General features: G+C 35.8%; 3 non-coding genes across 3 annotated transcripts; 2 read left to right on the top strand and 1 right to left on the bottom strand.

Annotated features, from left to right (window-relative positions):
• Positions 1-606: 606 nt before the first annotated feature.
• On the bottom strand, positions 607-680 carry Trnai-aau. The gene has a single exon. It is a non-coding gene; the product is annotated as a tRNA-Ile (tRNA).
• A 1,382-nt stretch (positions 681-2,062) lies between these two features.
• Positions 2,063-2,136, top strand: Trnai-aau. Its single transcript has one exon. It is a non-coding gene; the product is annotated as a tRNA-Ile (tRNA).
• A 2,527-nt stretch (positions 2,137-4,663) lies between these two features.
• Positions 4,664-4,737, top strand: Trnai-aau. The gene has a single exon. It is a non-coding gene; the product is annotated as a tRNA-Ile (tRNA).
• The last annotated feature ends 942 nt before the right edge of the window (positions 4,738-5,679 follow it).

Below are 5,679 nucleotides of genomic sequence, written 5' to 3'. Positions count from 1 at the left end.
TTATATTTTAAATTTAAACTTTTTACAAATAGAACAACTTTACAGTTTGAAGAAACAGTGGGCCTTCTGTACTTGTACTAAGTATTAAATATGTGCCTTGAACTAATATAACATAAATAAAAACATTAAAGAAAGTCCAATACTTCTTCTTCTTCTTTGACTTCGCTATCTTCTTGAAGGTAAACAAAGAAGCAACATTGTTCCGACAGCCAACTATCGTACGTGCGATTAGATTGACGACTTAATCAATTCATTACCAGCCGAGCTGACTACATCGTACGTATCTTTGCTCGACTGCTTTACTGCTCCGATATCGAAGAATGGATTATTCAGAAGCTTATTATCTTTGTGTAGAGTAGTAGACAATAAATGAAGGAACCTAACTTTAAATAACAAAGATTGGAAAAAAAAATCTAACGGCGGCCTAAAACTAAAATAAAACAGAAAAATTCAAAAGCTGTGCAAAATCTACAAAAAAAAAACATTATTACACAAATGTAACAATTGTTGCAAGTGACTGTACAGATATTTTTGAACATCTTAGCTGGTCCTGTATGTTTAACCGCACCTTTTGTATAAAAAATATAAAAAAAGCAAAAAGTTTAATGGCCCATGAGGGGATCGAACCCGCGACCTTCGCGTTATTAGCACGACGCTCTAACCAACTGAGCTAATGGGCCGGCGGAGGGGCAGGCGAAATTTGCGACCGGTATCTATGAACGCGCTTTCAATGTGATAGACTGATATCTGAAACAAAAGAGTAATCAGCGTTTAAATGAAGACGTATTTTTTGTTTGTTCTAAATTAAAAAATATTGTTTTAGCACTATACTTAACCATTTTTAACCTTGGATTTTAAAAACAATGTTTAATTTAGGTACCTATTATGAAACTGCTGATGTCAGCAGGAAATCTAGGTATTTTTGCAGCACGGTGCGTTGAGTACCTACTTAGTATTATGATACGATTTATCTCACTGAATAATTAAATATAGTGTTTATATTTATGGTGGTTATCTTTAAAAATAAAAATGAACATTTAATGATTTTATTATCATTCAATTCATTAATTAATTTTATTATCATTCAATTCATTAATGAATTTTATTATCATTCAATTCATTAATGAATTTTATTATCATTCAATTCATTGTTCAATTACAATTGTACCTATGTAGGTACAATTGTAATTGAACACATTATAAGTACATAATCTGGACTAAATATTAATTTTATTATCATTAAAACTCAACGCACCGTGCTGCAAAATATAGATTTCCTTAAAATTCTATCCATATACATACTTAGACATGTAATAAAGGTATTGCATTACATACATCCTTTACTTTCAAAATTACCTTGTACTAGAATAGAATAGAATAGAATAGAATTTTATTGTATAACTGTGTACATGCATAGGTGTTTTTTTATACAAGAAGTATCAACAGTTGCCTGCTAGGGCGTACAATTATGGTAGGTAACCTACCCATTTTATAACTAAGCTTATTATCTAACATTACATAGGTGTCTTATTAACTAGCAAAAAATTCTTTTGTGTCATAAAACACTTGCTAATCAGCCAACTCTTGAGCTTACATTTAAACATAATTCCGTCTAGCGCTTTGATATTGAGAGGAAGATGGTTGAAAATACGGATAGCCATAATAAACGTGCTCTTTTTGTACATAGAGTTGTTAACCCGTGGAAGATATAGGTCATATTTGTATTGGTCTCTTATATTATTTAATGATGACTTTTTAACAAAATATGCAGCTTGACTCTTTATAAATATACATAGCTCTAAGATGTAAATGCTTGCTCGTAGGTAGTGTTAAAGAAATCATGTAGAATGTTCATCTACCTACTTGTGATTATTATTTATTATGCATCAGTATCGAATTATTATTTATAACTTTCTTATCTTGCATTATACGTCTGTTTATGACAGGATATAGATATATTATACGTAATATTTATGTGTAATAATCGTGAAAGTTTAAATCAGGATATAGATATGTTTATAATTTCAACATAAATTGGCAAGTTTCATACAGAAACACAACCGGCCCATTAGCTCAATTGGTTAGAGCGTCGTGCTAATAACGCGAAGGTCGCGGGTTCGATCCCCTCATGGGCCATCATACATTTTTATTAGCCTCATGCCATAGATAAATTGAGAAATATGCCATCGTTGAAAAAAATGAGAAATCCACTGTTATTTCATTTCATTTATTTATTTATTTTGCGATCAACATAGGATCATAATTATATTATTAATTTGTATGTCTTTCCCATCACGGAACAATGGTATTCCGGACCTTTGGGAGGCGTGCGCGGGGCCGAAGCCAACACGTAGAGGCCCTTTCGACACTTTAATGAAATGTAAGGGGTACACCGAGCGGATGTTGCCCTTGCCCGTATCATGGGACACACGCAGAGGCAACACCCACCAGGGTGTAAGGACTATTTGAGAGTTAATGGAATCTAAAATGAACTGGTCTATTTTGATGAAAGTGATGGACTAAATACTGGGTTATGGATAAAAAACCGGACGCCTGCCTAATAAAAAGGTATCCAATTTTATTTCCGGCAGACGGTGACTCGTCCCCACAAGATGGGCCCCCACAAAAAGCGACATCCAGGATGGCTCAAGGGCAACACCGGTGTGAGAACTCAAGGGTGTCGAGAGGTGTACACCGCTTTCTGCCCAGTGGCTGTGAAGCCACTGCACCAACTCGCGTCTTATGCAAATTTTCACTTCCACCCCTGGGGCATGTAGCCCTAACGACTCCACTCTGGACGGCCAGCCAAGGCAAGCCAGAGGTAGAGAGTACTGTCCCACCCACCCGCCTTACGGGTAACAGGACTCCCCAGGAGCACTCGGGTACGTGGGGTCGCTGTTCCCCAACAGCTCGCCACAAGCTGCCCTGCGTTGACTGATTGCACTGGTAAAACCAATGGGCGATGGGGTCGTCACATCCCTACGCCTTATTATTATATATTATTAAAATTATTAGACTATTAAATTATGACTTTGGAGCTCCATATCACTAAAACCTTAAAATGCTACCAAAACTTGATCTGATTGCAATCAATTTTATTTCTTATTAGCTTTTTACCGCGGCTTCGCCCGCGTACTAAAATTAATATTGTTCAAACTTTCGACCCCCATTTCACTCCCTTAGGAGGTGAATTTTGAAAAATCCTTTTTTAGTGCTCCTCTACACCTTATAAGGAACCTATGTGCCAAATTTGGAATCTCTAGAATCAGTGGTTTTTGTTGGAAAAATCAGCATGCTTTGTAAACCAAAGAAAATGTTAGGTAACCACATAAACGCACTTAGAACATAATTTAAATGTTTGAATAAAAAGTCCTGGTGCGTTGGGAATTCATTCTTGTTTCGATCCTACTACTATTAACATCCTAAATTGTATCAGTGTCTTCCGTTCTCCGTTCATGTAATAAACCATCTTCATAACCAAGTCATCGTTTCCTTCTATCAGGTTATGGGCCCAGCACGCTTCCACTGCTAGTTAGCTGTGCGTCAATATGTCATGTCAGTCATTCAGTCAGTCAGTTTCTTCTTTTATATACATTTATTTTGCGAACCGCCAAGGAGTGGAATGCCCTGCCTGAGTCTGTGTTCCCACATGAGTACAATCCATCTTTAAAGCAAGAGTAAATAGGTATCTCATAGGTAAGCGTGATCCACCGTAGACCGCATCATCACTTACCATCAGGTGTGATCGTGGTCAAACGTCTGCCTATTCACATAAAAAAAAAAAAAATTTAGATAGATATTTAAATATTTTTGTTCACATCAAATCCCATCGTCGTGCCATAAGGTAAAAGTTCCTGTGCTCAACATGTTAATGCCAAATAAATACGACGTTGTGATAATGAGATGGAAAATGGCGTCTACACTGTCGAGCACCTTACTTTATTTATATATATTTTTTTATACTACGTTGGTGGCGATCAAGCATACGGCCCGCCTGATGTAAAGCGGTCACCGTAACCTATGGACGCCTGCAACTCAAACAGTGTCACATGCGCGTTGCCACCCCATTAGAAACTTGTACATTCCCTTTTGCTGTGTTAAGTAAGAAAGGAGGAAGGAGGAAATATCTTTTCAGTACAGATGGTGTTTTTATTACGCACTAGTGCGAGAAGTGGTTCATTATATGCCAGGTCGAAACTTCGGAGACTCATCTGTACTGAAAAACGTCGTACGATACACGTGCGAAAAGGAATTTCGTAACTCGTGTCGATTTAAAACACTCCCTTCGGTCGTGTTTTAATTTATCGCCACTCGTTTCGAACTTCCTTTTTTACGCACTTATATCGTAATGTACTATTATTTCAGACCAAAGTCCATACAGTGAGCATTACATTTTAAAATCTTATTTTAATTAAGTGTCTAATTTTTTTTTAATCCGTTCCAATAAAGTCCCATAGGCAGAACTAATAGGCACCCCCTAATATCTAGCTCGAAGTAGTACCTAATAACCTCCTTCACAGCTATAAGTGATACCTAAGCAATACTCTATATCTCGTTTAATATTTGTTTTATTACAGGATTTAAAATATCAGATTATATAAAATAAATTAAGGCCATAAAATATACATACGTACTAATTCATATTTTGGACATTGTTGGCATCGGCCCATTAGCTCAGTTGGTTAGAGCGTCGTGCTAATAACGCGAAGGTCGCGGGTTCGATCCCCTCATGGGCCAGAACACTTTTTATTAATACTAAATCCTTTGTAGTGTCAGAGATTTTTTTACTAACCTATTATGATACCCCACTGTTGGATAAAAGCCTCCCCCGGCTTTCTACCGGCCAGTTATTGAAGAAGATATTTAGCTGCACGATTCGAATTTCACGACACGTCAGATATTATCTCTAGATACGATACTGAGCGAATATGTTATCAAAAAAATAACGTTACTTCAAAGAATAACATCACAATCGTGATCTCGAAATGCAATTATGATTATAAAGTGACGAACTTCTTTATTATACGAAATATTGTATCCCAGCTACTTTAGGCTTTCGCTTAGCAAATTATTACAATACAATACAATACAAATACTCTTTATTGCACACCTCAATACAGGAAACAATATAGTAAGTATACACAACAACTTAAGATTAAGAGGTAAAACAAGAGGCGGTCCTATCGCTAAAGAGCGATCTCTTCCAAACAACCTAGGTAGTGGAGAATAATAAATTTAACCTTGTAAGTAGGTGTACTACATGTAGACTTAGAGGAAATCTAGCACAAACTATACTACGCAAAGCAATATACTACACTACACACATAAAAATAAAATACAATACATAAACATACAAATACATATATTATTATTATTGTAAAGTGCAAAGCTACAAAAGTTTATCTGGAGTTTTCTCAAAACTTTCTCTATACTTATTCCGTTTGTTTTGCTTTCATTTATATGACTGATGTGTCTTATATTGACTTTTCACTATGTAACTGGTTAATCATGTCAAGTCATCGCATTTCTTGTCAACAACTGGCAAAACATTGATTGGACATCATTAATAACACATTAAACTTATGCATTTCCTACATTAGTAATATTTTCATATGACAGGTATCATGTAACTCGCCATAATTATCTGAAAAAGTTGTATTACCTATGGGATCAATTCTT

Source organism: Leguminivora glycinivorella, chromosome 16 (assembly GCF_023078275.1).
Source record: "Leguminivora glycinivorella isolate SPB_JAAS2020 chromosome 16, LegGlyc_1.1, whole genome shotgun sequence".
Lineage (NCBI taxonomy): Eukaryota > Metazoa > Arthropoda > Insecta > Lepidoptera > Tortricidae > Leguminivora > Leguminivora glycinivorella.
This window is presented reverse-complemented; position numbering and strand designations above follow the sequence as displayed.